The 16394-nt window shown below is 42.1% G+C and overlaps 1 protein-coding gene across 1 annotated transcript in view; it reads left to right on the top strand.

Moving 5' to 3' along the window:
• GATB (glutamyl-tRNA amidotransferase subunit B) overlaps positions 1 to 16394 on the top strand; it is a 677264-nt gene that overhangs the window by 434940 nt on the left and 225930 nt on the right. The gene's annotated exons all lie outside the window — the stretch shown is intronic.

Raw genomic sequence — 16394 nt, 5'->3', positions numbered from 1 at the left:
CTATGCTGGGAAATAGAAGAGATTTTGCACTTGGAACCAAGCTCAAGGAACTGATGCAGCTGTCCCAAATATTCCTCAGATTTTGCAATATTTAACTGAGATGCTGGACAAAGGCCTATCCTTTTCATCAATTAAAATCCATGCCTCTGCCATTTCGGCTCATTACAATACAGAGCCACCACTCTTTTCTCATCCTTTATTAAGGCAGTACCTCAGAGGAGCCAAAAACTTAAGGCCTCCAAGGAGAATGCCAATACCTGCATGGGACCTCAATTATGTCTTGGAAAAACTCACCTTACCTCCTTTTGAGCCAGCTGCTACTGCAGACATAAAGTTCTTATCTTGGAAAACAGCTCTGCTCCTAGCAGTAACTTCTACAGGATGAGTTTCAGAGCTACAGGCTCTCATGGCTGTGGAACCCTTTATCATTTTCTATCCAGACAGGGTCTCTCTGAGAACAACCCTTACATTTATGCCTAAGGTGGTATCCAGTGTAGCCCTTAACCAAACAGTTCATTTGCCAGCCTTTTATCCAAATCCACAGAACAAGGGGGGAGAAAATTATGCATTCTTTGGATGTACACAGACAACTTAGATTCTACTTGGACAAAACTAAAGTTTTCAGAAAGACAGAGCAATTACTAGTGGCATATGCCACGGCATCACAAGGAAAGGCTATCTCCAAGCAGACTAATTCAAAGTGGATAGGTCACTGCATTCGTTTCTGCTACTCACAGCATGGCAAACCAGTGCCTAAGGGCATTAGGCCACATTCAACCAGAGCTGCAGCCACTTCTGCAGCCTTTCTCAGGGGAGTACCAACCAAAGACATTTTGGAGGCTGCTACTTGGAGTTCAGTGCATACCTTTACAAAACATTACAATCTGCCTCTTTACTCTAAATCCAGGGCAGGCTTTGCCACTGCAGTTCTGCAGGGCCTCATAGCTGCTCCTAATGCTGTTTAGCTCCAGCCCCCCAACCATAGCTTTGGGACTCAACCCAAATGTAATGACTGCAACAGTGAAACACGAAGAACATAGTACAGTTGTGTATACTTACCATAAATGTAGATGTTCGAGTGTATTCACTGCTGCAGTCCAGGTTACCCACTCGCCGTCCCCCTTATTTTTGCTGGAACTTATCTTTACTTCTCTAATCTATACAACCTAGGTGGTATATTTGCTTATAGATGAAGGTAAAGCTTATTTTGGTGCATGTATGCTTTATTTACATAATTTTAGCCTACCTTTTTGGGGGCACCTGACATCTGGGGCAAGAAAAACTAAATAAAATGGCGTTGGCTGCATCTTTTATACCCCTGACGACCTGACGTCAGGGAAGAGGTGACAGCAACTGACGCAGGACCCAAGACTTTGGAATTCAGGCCGACTGAGGGCAACCTACCAGCAGGATAACCAAAAAGTAATGACTACAACAGTGAATACACTCGAACATCTACATTTATGGTAAGTGTACACAACTGTACTTTTCCATACCTAGATGACTGGCTCATCTCCGCCCCCACCAGACATCTATTGGATGAAGCCCTGGCATACTCTCTCTTCTCTGCAGAAAGGCTAGGCATAACCATAAACTGGCAAAAATCCAATCTCACCCCATCTCAGTCCACAGAATTCATAGGGGTCATCTTGAATACAAAGAATTGCAGAGCATCCATTCCAGAGCACAGAATTCTAAGGATAAAGCAACAACTGATCAATCCTTTCAAGGGAGAAATCCACAGCTCACTCTGTTCTACAGTTGTTGGGTTACATGGCAGCCTCCATCACCATTATCCCCCTAGCCAGGTTTCACATGAGGCTTCTACAATGGCTACTGCTCACCCAGTGGTATCCCTTTCAGTACCCTCTTTCAGACAAGATTCGGGTAACTCACAGGTGCAAACGGGATTTAAATTGGTGGATGGACCACAACCCATCACAATGGTCTCGCCCCTTCTCCCCACAACAGCTACAGTGACCACGGACGCCTCCCTGATGGGGTGGGGGGCTATGTCAGGAACAGACAGTCCAAGGTACTTGGTCCAAAATGGAGGCCCATCTGCATATAAATGTTCTAGAGCTGAGGGCGGTGCTTCTGGTGTTGCAAGCATTCCATCCCCTGCTGACATCTGGGACTATTCCATTACAATCAGACAACATGGAGGTGGTCTGGTACATCAGCAAACAGGGCAGAACCACATCATACCCACTCTTTCGGGAGGCCATGAGGATATGGCATTGGGCGATGGCTACCAACCTTTTTCTTCTAGCAGCGTACATTCTCGGGAGTTCCAACGTGATAGCAGACAGACTCAGCAGGTGTATACTACAACCTCATGAGTGGCCCCTGAATCCCTTGATAACGGTGGAGATTTTCAACTGCTGGGGTCTTCCTTGCTGAGATCTCTTTGCGGCCCCGACCAACTACAAATGCAGCAATTATTTCACCCTGATTCCCCCTTTGGAACAGTCACCCATGGATGCTCTAGTTCACGATTGGCCCTCGGGTCTACTTTATGCATTTCCACCTCTTCCCCTCATTCCCCAGTTTCTGAAGAAAGCCAGCTGGTTGAAGAGCAAAGTAATCCTCATAGCACCATATTGGCCTTGTCAGATTTGGTTCCCCTTCCTTTGGCCTCACCTGCTAGATCAACCGTGGATTCCCCATCCAACCCCGGGGTTGATCTTCCATCCCCCGAATCTGATTCACCCCATCTTGAACAGCCTGAAGCTCACAGCTTGGCTCCTCCAATTCCCTTGATTGTCAGGCAGAATGATCTTTCTTTGCCAGTACGTGACATTCTTATTGCATCTCATATGTCTTCCACTAGAATTACATATCTCAGCAAGTGGAAAAGATTTACTTTTTGGCAGAAAGAAAAACAGTTAGATCCTTTTTCAGCACCAGTGTCGATAGTACTGGAGTATCTAGCCACCCTATTTCAATCCGGTCTATCTGCCTCTACCATTAGAGTTCATTTGGCTGCAATATCTAATTTCCATGATGGTGTCCAAGACTCCTCTCTTATGTCACACAAATTATGCAAGACTTTCATAAAAGGTGTGAATCATCAAAAACCCCTTTTAGAGAACCTACTCAGCCATGGGACCTGTCATTAGTCCTACAAGCTTTGGCAATGCCACCTTTCGAACCAGCTTATATTTGTCATGGAAAACCTTGTTTTTGGTCGCCATTACTTCTGCCAGACATATCTCTGAGCTTCAAGCCTTATGCATCAAGAGTCCATATTTGATTTCTCATAGAGATAGTGTAATTGAGAACTAATCCTTCATTTTTGTCAAAAGTGATCTCTGAAATGTCCATTAATCAAACCATTGAATTGCCAGTTTTCTTCCCCAATCATTGAAACAAAGGAGAGTATTGCTTACATACCCTAGATATTCACAGGCAAATTCGCTTATACTTGAACAGGATTAAGGACTCTCGTAAATCAGACCAGTTATTTTTGGCCTATTCTGGACCTAGATTAGGATGTGCTGTTGCTAAGGTCACATTGGGTAAATGGTTGAAAGACTGTGTGACCTTCATTTATAGACAACGTAATATTCCATTACCTACTACCATAAAGGCTCATTCTATAAGATCAGTGGCAACTTCTGCTCCTTTCCATGCCAGAGCTTCTTTACATGACATTTGTGCAGCTGCAACTTGGGCTACCCCTCATACCTTCATCAGTCATTACAAATTGGATTTGGCCTCCAGGGGAAGAGCATCTTTTGGTTCTATGGTGCTCAAGAATGTCCTTCCATGAGAGCCTCCTAGGAATAAAGGTAGCTGGGGACTCTGTCTTACATGTAAGGAATGAATGAGGATTAACAATATCAGATAAAGAAGTTATGTCTTAACATAACGTTCCATCTGTATTGTTGATCCTCATTCAGTCATTATGACCCTCCCTCCTTCCCCCTCCTGTGGCTTCTAGTGGATCTCACCATCTGGTTCTATTAGGTCATTTGACCAGAGATAGCCTCTACCTTCTTTTGACTTGCAAACTCTCACTGAGGTAACAGGGAGAGGGGAATTCTGGGTAAGAGTTTTTAGCTCGAGAGTTTGTAGCTGACGCGAGCTTGGAAGATGGCCGGCTTGGTTCCGAGGTCGGAACTAATACCCACACGTAATGACTGAACGAGGATCAACAATACAGATGGAACATTATGGTAAGACATAACTTGTTTTTTTTCTGCTGTCCCTTCTTTTGCTCAGTAGACTACATTGTAAATGCCATTTACTTTGTCTCCCTAGTTTCCTGATTTTTGCATTCAGTTAATGAAAGAAAACCTGTTCTACTTTCTGCTTTCTTGTTAATTGCTTTGTACTGGCAAGAAAGTGATTGCATTCTCTAATAATTGACCTGAGGGTGAGAAGCATGATAGGTTCCCTTACCCTACCTCCAATTCCCAGCCACCCCCTCTTACCCTACCATTGTACTTCCCACATTCACCTTTGACACCGATTCCTTAACCCTCCCCTAACAATCTTGCTACTATCAAAGAAACACTCCTGTTTGTATTTTCCTGTATCCCAGCTGCCGTTTAACATTTAGCATCATTGCCATCAGCCTTTCTCCCTCCTGTACTGCTTTGCACTATATCCATTCATACTGAAACCCCTCCCCAGCAGCACCTATTATTCTACATTTCAACTTCAACTTTCTCCAAGTAAACCTTCACTATGTTCTCATATTCTATCCTTTCAAACCCCTGTATTTCATAAATATAAGAGATGTTACTTGGATAACCTGCATTGTATGACTTCCGCGGTGGTGCAGCGGTAGCGTTATTGCTTTACAGCAAGAGGTTCTCCCGTTCGATTTTCTGCTAGAGTGCGGAGAGTGCCTTCTGTGTGGAGTCTGCATGTCCTCCCCGTGGTTGGGTGGGCGTTCGAAAGACATGCGTAAATGGGCGTGCCTTCGTTGAAGGTTGAACATTGAGCTGGCACCTCGGCGTTCGTGAAAATCTACTGCCAGTCATTAGTGGACCGGAGTTCCACTGTGGCAACCCCTAACCAGGAAAAGCCAAAAGACAACAACAACAACTTGGATAACCTAACACTCTGTCTTCAAAGAAGATACTTCCTTTCTGCCTACCTTCTACCAGCTTTCAGACTCTGCACCGTTAAATATCCTACAACCCTACAACTTTTTGATTCTTTCTAAATTCCTACTTCCACAGTACCTGCCATCAATAAAATACAGATCCCTTTCCTTAATCATGCTACTCCTCAGCTTATCCTGTATTCTCCATCTCCTACTGAGCCATCTCTCATGCCACCATGACTCAGTAATAACTCTCAAAATCTCCTCAACTCTATCCCAACCATCTCTCCACACATTGCACCAAACCTATTTAGTTTATCCCGGAATATAGACTGATAACTCCATTTTAACTCAAATCAAAATAAAATTAAGTGGAAAAATACTACTAAACAATAATCAGTAATACCTTGATATACTAAAATCCTCCTAGTAGGAGACATTCACCGTAATGCTGGCCCCACTTATCACAACAAACATCAAGACCATTCTGTTCCCCACACTACTTTACCCCCACAACATTCAACCCCCAGACCTAGTAATCTGACTTTTGCCAACATAAATATTAGAAGCATAAGAAATAAAAATGTTTGACCTATGTGCTTGATTACCTAACAGAAGCCTGATATTCTTGCTATAACTGAAACTTGCCTTAAATCTAACATAAATGACTCAAAAATTACACCCCTCAGCTGTAATGCAATATCATTCATAATGACCATATAAAGAGGAAGGATGGTGGTATTACCTTAATATTTTCCCCCACAACAAACCAATACCAGGAATTAAACTCTGTAGGACTTCTTACTACTTTCCTGAAAATAAGCAAATATAAACAAATATGTATTACTGCCCACTACATTTCCTTGATAACAATTCAGCTACACTGGAAGATATCCTACACTAAATAGCCATAACAATTTCACAAGGAAAAATGCTACTAGGTGATGACAATATCACCTGGTTGGATATGGTGTCTTAACTCCCCTGCATCTAGCACAAATTTATATGGTTTCACACAAGTAATTAATAGGCCCACACATTATAGCAACACATCAGATTCCTTGCTAGAGTGCATCCTAGTGTCATACTCTAGCAAATTGACAACTGCAGGTGGCTATATCCTAATCTATACAACCAGATATCTCTCACATCCACTTAAACCGTATGTCTATAAAACAACACACAACCTGTCCAAGTTTAACCCAGAAATATTCATTGCTACCCTGTCATCTAATAACTAAAGCAGCCAAAACATTCTCCTTTTAGATGATACTATAAATTAATTCAGCACAACTTTCCTAAATTTTCTAATTACCTTTGTATCTCCTAAAAGGAGGAAACTAAAAACAAAGCAATTTGGCTATTCGAAATGAGTAGAATGCTAATGCAGGATAGAGAAAAGTGTGGAAAGAAGGGCAAAAGGATAAAATACCAAAATATCTCAAACTTCAGAATGCTCTTCAACTGTACTAAAAAGCAAATAAGTGAAGACAAAATTGTACTATAGCAAATTTCAGAACAATAGTAAACACAACCCTAAACAATGCTGGTCAGCCATTAATGAGATTTTGCATCCCAGCCAAAAATTCAATCCTACCTCCTCTCCCATTAACTCACCACTTGAAAATATAATAGAAGTCAACTCTTATTTCAAAGCTAGCATAGCATCCCTAAACCCTAACCAGGGATTCCCCAACAGCCAGTCCCAGCCCTGCCCAACAACCACATAACACCTCATCACATTACCTTCAAACCTGTGCCCACATCCTATATATAACTACTCTTAAACTCAAACCATGCTGTACTTCAGCTGATGACCTTCGAAGTGAGTACCTTTAAATAGTAGCCGATAGCATTGCCTATACTGTCTCAGTCCTTATAAATTAGTCAGCTCAGGAATCCTATGTTCCCTCTCTCTGAAAAAACACACATTAGCCTGCTACACAAAGGAGGAAATGCAACAGACATTACTAAATTTAGACATATAACAGTCTTATGCCCCCTCTCAAAAATACTTGAAAAAATTTATTCAAAAACAATTGCTAAATTATTTTCTGCAGGAAGAACACAAAACACAGCTCCCATCACTCCTGTTGTACTAGCACTGCACTGTTAACCTTTATTGACACTGTCAATAAAGCTAAAGATAATGGCAAACTAGTCTCCTTCTTATTTCTAGACTTGTCTAAAGCCTTTAACACAGCAAACTTCTATTTCAGATGTCTTCACTAGATCTAGCTCAGCCCACCCTTCTATGGTTCAAGAGCTACCTGTCCAATAGTTATCCAGTAAAATGGCACTCCATTCTCTCTCCATACCTCCCAGCCACCACTGGTACACCACAAGGCTCTCTCCTTGGTTTCCTCCTCCTTAACATTATCACTAACACCCTCCTCAGATTCATAAAGCAAGTCTCCCTAATATTATATACAGATGACTTCAAACTCGTGCACATCTAACAACCTGGCAAATCTAAAAAATATATATATCCAGGAAGCTTTAACAGCCACTGAAACATGGCAGTGTAACTCACAACTTATGCTCAACCCATAAAAAACTACTACTACTATTTTTTTTCTCAAATCCCTCTCTCATTAAAAAAAATAATTTAAAATCCTCTCTCTTAATAATACAGCCATTGAAGTCACTTTGCTTAGTGATGATACTGGATGATGATCTTAAATTTGACTTGCATATACCAAATTACATTAATAAATTCACCAAACTAGGGATGCTTTACAGAGCCATAACTTTCTTACCAATGCAAGTAAAACTACTCTTGCCACTACTTACCTCTTCCCCTCACTACTTTATGGCACTCCCATCCTTACTAACCACAAGGTATCACACAAATCAGTGCTATAATTAAGTGGCTAAATTTGCAGCAAATACCCCTTTCAGAACCCATCACTGTATAGCACCAAAAAGCCTAAATTGTTTAAAACTGCCCCATCAGCTAACATATACACAACTTCTTACCACCTATACAATTATCCAGGATCCATCCGCTTGTCCAGCACTAAATACCATTCTAAACAGCTATATTCCCAGTTGGTCATTATGATCCAGTGAGTAAAAACTCCTATTTGTCCACAAATCTATCAAATCTGATGGGCATGGTCTGTAGTCTGCTATGTTGCTATGGCTTGGAACTCCTTATCTGTAGCCATTGGGTGAATACTCTCCCTCCAATCCTTTAAAATCATTCTGAATGACTTCTTCGCCAAAATCTGGCTCTGTTCTTGCTCAAACCCAGGATAAACTATATCCCTAAATAACATATGCACCTGTTCATACCTTACCTTATATACTTATTTATTAATTTACTGACATTTATTGACTGGGAAAGTCCAACTGGGACAAGAGCCCATTTTCAGCAGAGGCCCTGGGAGAGAAGCTCCACAAACACATTTATGATTGCACAGTATTTTACAAGAATTTACAGAAATTATAGTACAATACAGTACAATATAACAAAATGAGAAACAGACTAATAAATTATGGGAAGTTACAATATCAAAGAGAAAAACAGTAATTTGCAAGATACACACACACACGCACACTTTTTTGTAAATATTAAAATAGGTTGAAAGTTAGGTTGAAAGAATTAGTAAAGGGGAAAGAAAAATCACTAGTGGGGTAGTTTTAAAGGAGTGAGGGGTTAGAATGATAGTTAGGGTTAGTGAGATTTATAGTAAGAACAGAGTTATTTAAAATAACTTGTAGATCAGAAAGGGTTTCCTACTGGTTTTGATGGGTAAGGACTGGAGTAAGCTAGAGGAAGGCTCAAGGAGAGTAGGATGCTGATCTGTTTAGATAGATAGCTACCTCCTTACTCTCCCATCTTCAGTCTCTTGCTTACTTCAATCAGTTTCTCTCCTGAGACTATCTTTCTAAATATGCCATAACCGTGATGTTCATCGTGCATACAGCTGCAGTCATAACAGATGGGTTTTCAGTGCGACAGGGGTATAAAGGAACCAGCCGACGCCATTTTCTTCTGTCTTTCTTGCCGCGCGGTGCCCGAAGCAGAAGCAGTTCCAAGTGCCGGTCGGCCAGCTCCTGAGATTACGAAAATTTGGAAACCGAAGTCTTCTTAAAAGCTAAGTACCCCGTTGGGGAAACTTTTCTTGCCTCAGACCGATGTCAGACAAAGTTAATAATTGTATTTCCTGTGGGAAGCAAATACCACATAAGGATTTCCATTCCCTCTGTATACCTTGTTTAGGCCCAGACCACGACGTCTCGGTCTGTTGCTTTTGTGCTACATTCAACAAACGCACTATTAAGCGTCGGGTGGAGTTCGCCCAGCATTATTTTGGTAAAGCATTTAACTATACTATGTCGTCGGATACTCCGACTCCGGTTTTGTCTAAAAAACGCAAAGACAAGGACCGACACACGAGGTCCGCGGCCTCTACCGACACCACGCCAAAGCCGACTACACGTGGTCCGGTTCTCAGCGAGGCGCCTACGCAGCCCCTGACTACCGACGACACTTCTTTGACGGTGTCTCCTGTGCCCGAGGTCGCAGGCTCCTCGGCCCACACCCCGACTACTGATACCGAAGCCACTCTTGACGTTGAAACTCAGAATGTGGACAGATCCTCCTCCACTCAAGGTGTCTTCAGACCTTCCTCTTCTTTCTCCATCAAGGCTTTCACAAAGTCTAAAGCAACCATGCACTCTAAGAGACCAGCTACACAGGGTCCATCTCCAGGCCCCATGCCTAAGAAACAGATGCTTAAAATGGCTGAGGATTTAATTACTCTTATCAGAGGTTCTCAGTCCCCTCCGGACAAAAGTCCCAGAGTGGAGGAAGATTCCCCCTCCTGTGATCAGGGCTCCATTATTTCAGGGCACTCTGATGATCAGGAGCATTCTTACTCCCCTTTTGAAGACTCTGATGCGGAGGAGTCCATCCCTTCTGTCTCCCCCCCAGAGGATTACTCATTTGGGGAAACTTTGCATACCTTAAGGGAACACTTCCACTGGAAAGGCCAAGATTATTCAGATTCCAAGAAAAGGCTCAGGGAATTTCTCTTGCTACCTCAGCACAGGCCTCTGGCTATACCTCCTGTCTTGGACATTCTAGATGATGTTTCCTCGGAGGCTTGCCTTAACCCAGACTCTCTACCTCCAGCTCCAGTTAAGCCAGACAGGTACTACAGGGTTCCTGACTCACACCAATTTCTATACAAAAGCCATGCTGCTGACCCAGAAACCATCTCACAGGGCCCCAAGGGAGTTAAGGCCTCCATTGCTAAAAATCGATTACCTTCCGAGAGAGACTGCAGATCCTTAGAAAGGTGGGGAAAAAAGGTATATACCTTGTCTACCTTATCCATGAGGGCCTTAAACTGTCAGTATCATATGCTAAAATACCAACAGTTTTTGTTATCACAATTGAAAAGTAAAATGTCACAACCTGAACAACCAGACTTGAAGGAGTTGCAGGATTTGATGCATAGTGCAGAACAAGTGGGTAAGCATACCTTACAATGTGGTTTTGATGCTCTAGAGGCCTCATGTAGAGCTGCTGTTACAGGATCAGTCATACGTAGGCATGCCTGGCTCAAAGAACAAGCCTTGCCTGATCATGTCAAAGCTAAATTACTAGACGCCCCTCTTCAAAAGGATGTACTATTTGGTGCTAATGCTGAGGAGGTGTTACGGAAAATGGAGGAAAAGGCTAAATCAATGCAAACTGTGAAAGAATTTCTACAGGTACAACCCCCACGTTTTAGTAGAAATTGGCCTTCCAAAAACTGGTCATTTCCTGCCACGGACAGACCCCAAAGAGGCAGATACAGGCACCCGAGGGGCAGAGGACAATCCCAATGATCGTTTAGAGGCAGACAATGGCAAGCTCCTACACAAAGAGGTGGTGAGGATAACTTTCAATCTTTCAGAAAGCAAACCCAATGACTTTCCCCTTTGCATGCCAACCAAGTCTCAAATGGCATCCCCCTTAGGAGGAAAGCTGGCATTAGTTTCAAAAAATTGGCATATTGTCACAAAGGACAAATGGATCCTGGACATTATAAACAGAGGCTACAAATTCCATTTTCACACCCTTCCAAAAATGATAGGCATGCCAAACCTGCCACACAATCAAAGGGCAGAGGCACAAAGACAAATTACAGATCTCATAAACATGAAAGCTATTCAAGAGGTACCTAAGCACGAACAAGGTCAAGGTTTTTATTCCAGGCTATTTCTGGTGCCAAGGAAGGGAAAAGATTGGAGACCTATTTTGGACCTATCCATCCTAAACACATTTCTACTCGTACCAAAATTCAAGATGCTCACTCTACAGCAACTTCTTCCCATGCTGGGCAAGGAGTCTTGGCTGGTAACATTGGACCTCAAGGAGCATACCTGCATGTCCCAATCAGACAAAATTGCAGAAGGTACCTCAGATTTCTTGCAGGTTCAACCCATTATCAATTCTCTGCATTGCCCTTTGGCTTATCTACTGCGCCCAGAGTATTCACGAAATGCCTGGCATCAGTAATTGCCTACTGCAGACTTCAAGGGATACAAATATACCCCTATTTGGACGACTGCCTGATCCAAGCGGACAGCAAGCACATTCTTCTGAAACATCTGGCTTATGTAATAAGGTTGTTGAACTCTCTGGGATACACAGTCAACAAAAAGAAATCAAGGATAATACCCTCTCGGAAGATAATTTTCCTGGGTGCCAATTTGGACACAAACACCCAGATGGCCTACCTCACGCCAGAGAAGCAGGGGCAACTAATTCAATACTTCAGAACACTGGCAAATTGCACCAGGCTGACTGCAAGGAAAATCCTGCAGGCTCTGGGATTCATGGCATCTTGTCATTTTGGAGGCCAGAAGGCCATCAACTAGAAAAGCTTACTCCCCAAAATGGAAACGTTTTTGTGTCTGGAATGAGAAAAAGGGCCAGGATCCTGGAAAACTGAATTTACCTCAAATATTACAATATTTGGCTGAACTGCTAAGCAGTGGACTTTCTTTCTCCTCCATCAAAATCCATGCCTCAGCCATTTCTGCAGAATACAACACTGATCCACCTTTATTCTCTCACCCTCTCTTAAGCCAGTTCCTCAGAGGGGCTAAGAATTTAAGACCTCCAAGGAAACAACCAATACCTGCTTGGGATCTTAATTTCATTCTGGAAAAACTGACCTTGCCTCCCTTTGAGCCAGCTTGCCTCATCAGATTTGCAATATTTGTCCTGGAAAACAGCTTTCCTTCTGGCTATCACCTCAGCTCGTAGAGTTTCAGAATTACAGGCTCTCATGGCTATCCAGCCTTTTATTATCTTCCATCAGGACAGAGTTTCCTTACGAACCAACCCGTCCTTTATGCCTAAAGTGGTATCCAGGGTAGCTTTAAATCAGGCCATACATTTACCTACTTTTTATCCTAATCCTCAAAACAAAGGGGAGAGATTACTACATTCCTTGGACATCCACAGACAACTGTGTTATTATTTGGACAGAACAAAGCCTTTCAGAAAATCAGAACAGCTCTTTGTGGCCTATGCGGTAGGAGCTCAAGGAAAGCCAATTTCCAAACAGACAATCTCAAAATGGATAGCCCACTGCATACGCTTTTGCTATTCCTTTCATGGCAAAACTGTACCTACAGGCATTAGAACTCATTCCACCAGGGCCACAGCCACCTCTGCAGCCTTCCTCAGAGGAGTTCCTACCAAGGATATTTTGGAAGCAGCCACTTGGAGTTCTGTGCATACCTTCTCCAAGCACTACAACCTACCATTATACTCCAAATCTAGATCAGGCTTTGCCACTGCAGTCTTGCAGGGCATTTTGGCTCCTCCTAGTTCCACCTAGTGCCTACCACCCCTTTCTTAGCTTTGGGATTCTACCCATCTGTTATGACTGCAGCTGTATGCACGATGAACATAGTACAGTTTTGTACCTACCATAAATGTAGATGTTCGAGTGCTAATACAGCTGCAGTCCAGGTTTCCTCCTCCTTCCCTCTTGGGACAGGCCTATAGGCTAAGACATCCTCATACAACCTGATTGGGGTATTCATTTATGATGTATTTGCTTGCAACTACTGTATTTTGATTATATTGCACTGCATTATTACACAAATTTATGTATTGCCTTCCTTCTGGGGGCACCTGACATCTGGGGCAAGAAAAACAAGAAAATGGCGTCGGCTGGTTCCTTTATACCCCTGTCACACTGACGTCACGGAAGAAGCGACGACAACCGATGCCGGACCTAGACTTTGGAATTCGGCCGACCGAGGACCCGCCTGACGGCAGGAAAACCCATCTGTTATGACTGCAGCTGTATTAGCACTCGAACATCTACATTTATGGTAGGTACAAAACTGTACTTTTTTCTTTTCCTCACACTTTATATTGCAACTCATATTTGTATTGGACTAACTTACATTTAATTTCTCTATAAACTGGCTAAAATGTCTCTAAATATTAAACCATTTCCATGTAAGTTGTATATATTCTTAACCAATGTTTTCACATTATGTATAATTTCATATAATTATTTAAAATATAGATGTTTTGCATTATTTTTGAAATTTGTAAAGTTATTGTTCTTAAAGTGTTTCTTTAATACTTTGGAGCTTTTCCTCCCAAGTCGGAGCTGAAAATGTGCACCTACCCAGTTGGACTTTCCCAGTAATCAAATGCCATTAAATAAATAAATAAAATAAATCTTCAGTTCAATAGGTTAATGTATTATGTGTTATGGTCGTAATGCCTTCTTACTGAATGGTAGATGTCTGTTGTGTGGGTTTTGAGATTATCATTTATCAGCCCAACAGGTATTGCATTTATTGATGGCTGTGGTAGCAGATGTAGCTGTATTGATGTTGTGGCGAATGAATATGCAGTGTTATTTCACTCTGCTAGACTCTTAACAGTGAAATATGAATATAATGACATTATCCCGAAAGAAGCATCCTGTTGAGAGGCATCTTCTCTGTATGGTACGACTATCTGGTGTGGTAGTGAAGATAGATCTCAAGTATGCATACTGCTGCATATGTAGGGTCCTGTTATTGGCATACGTGCAGACTGAGTTTTGGCATGGGGCTTTGGCTCCAGAACCCAGGGAAGGGCTGCTGTCAGTGGCTAGATGTTGTACTTTTCACTGTCAGGTTAGAGGCATTCCATCAGCATACAGAGCCAGCAGGGTGAAATTGTATCAATTTCTCTAAAAAGTCTAAAACCTTGAGTAAACCCAGATTTCATTGCCACACGTATCCCATGACATCCCTACCACATGTCCCCTACCTTGTATATCTAAAGAGCAGGCTGTAAATGCCCTCTCTATGGTAAAAAACACAACATCTATGTGACCTGATAACATCCCAGGCTGCATCCTACATGGCCTCCAACAAGAATTAGCAGCACCATTGGGTACTCTTTTTAATTATTGTCTAAGCACCGGCTTCATCCCAGCTGATTGAAAAATGTCCACCATTATTCACTTGCACAAAGGTGGTGCTTCCCCTGACCCCAATAACTATAGACCAATAGCCTGACTATCCTTATCTGCAAGGCCATAGAGCGAATCATCATGGACTTTATAAAAAAAGATGTAGGTAATCTCCAAACACTTGACCCTACTCAGTTTGGATTTGTCAAAGGGAGATCTTGCCCATTAAACCTGGTAGACGTCTTCAAAACAGTCACCAGTGCCTTGGACAAGGGGAAATCTGTGTATGCAGCCTACCTAGACTTAACCAAGGCTTTTGACACTATTCCGCACTGAGGTATCATTGACAAACTCACCCAGCTAGGTATAAGGTTTTGAAACATGAGGAGAACAAATCTAAGATGACTTCTCTGCTCAATCTAGCAGAGGCATATATGCATCAAGCAAAAATGGAAATCAAACAAGAAGTAGAGAAAAATCAGGCAGCAACTGAATGTGCCAAAAAACAAAAGAAAGAATATAAGGTGAAGGACCAGATTAGACGGCAAGAAATGTGGAAAATGCATAAATATAGTTGCAAGTATAGAATACTTCTGGAAGAACCTCGTGTTGGTCAGGAATGAATGCAGGAATGGTTAAGGAGAGGCAAATTCAAACCAAGAGATGAAAGGTTAATATTGGCGGAACAAGATAGTGGGCTAAGTACACCTTGGTTTACAAAGTCTATTGAACATGTGGGAGAAACAGACAAATGTAGGTTTTGTAAAACAGAAGTGGAAACAGTCGCACACCTCGTTGCTGGTTGTGACATACTAATGGCAGAAGGACTGTATACTGAAAGGCATAATAATGTGGCAAGACTGTTGCACTGGGGACTGTGCAACCATTATGGTATTGAAGTGGGTGAAAAACACTGGAAACATGAGCCACAAGGCATCATAGAAAATTATGAAGTCTACATCACATGGGATCATCCATTACCAACAGTTCAAAAGATAGATGCTAAAAAAATGGATATAGTGGTCCATGAAAAGAAGAAAAAAGTAGCACTGATCATTGAAATTGCCACACCCAGTGACTACAGCATTTTGCATACAGAGAGAGACACAAAGTCATAAAATATCAGGATTTGCAGGCAGAAGCAAAAGCAGTGTGGAAGAAAGATACCCAGACAGTTCCAATAGTAGTAAGAGCAGTGTGTCTTGTAAAAAAGAAGTTACAGTCATATTTAGATATGTTGCCAATACTTGTAAATCCGTATGAATTGCAGGAGGAGTCATTACTGGGCACATTGCAGGTGCTGTGAAGAGCACTTTTGGCTGACATCAAAGTTTGGAACAATACTTATTTCAATCGTACTTTGAGTTAGGAGTGGAGTCCATTCCCGTCATGGTATTAGAAACCCAAAAGATGTGAAGAAATTAAAACAGTGTAGGTATCAACCCTTATATCATTAGATGTGTCACTAATTGGCTCAATGATAGAACATATATAGTCAAATTAGGGGAATCAGCCTCCAACAGTAGACCTGTATGTTCCACAAGGATCAGTCCTGGGACCTCTAATGTTTGGAATCTATTTCTCTGACGTATAAACAAAAACTAAAGAAATGTAGCTGTTAAAGTTTGCTGACGACTGCAAACTGGGTGCAGTCATAGAATCTCCAAATGATGTCAACATCCTACAAGAGGGTTTTACACACACAAATGATTGGTACCAAAGTCATGACCTTAAACTCAATGGAAAAAAATGTATCATCATCCCTTTCGTTAAGAGCAATGTTCCTGCTAACTACCATGTCAATAGCAACACCCTAAGTGCGCACTCAGTGGTGAGAGACCTAGGCACACAAGTTGACAGCAGCCTTACCTTTGATCACCATGTCTCCACAGTGGTAA

This window comes from Protopterus annectens, chromosome 2.part1 (genome assembly GCF_019279795.1).
Source record: "Protopterus annectens isolate FY-2018-M chromosome 2.part1, PAN1.0, whole genome shotgun sequence".
NCBI classification, from domain to species: Eukaryota; Metazoa; Chordata; order Ceratodontiformes; family Protopteridae; genus Protopterus; species Protopterus annectens.
The sequence above is the reverse complement of the archived record's forward strand: the minus strand, read 5'-3'. Positions and strand labels throughout refer to the sequence as shown.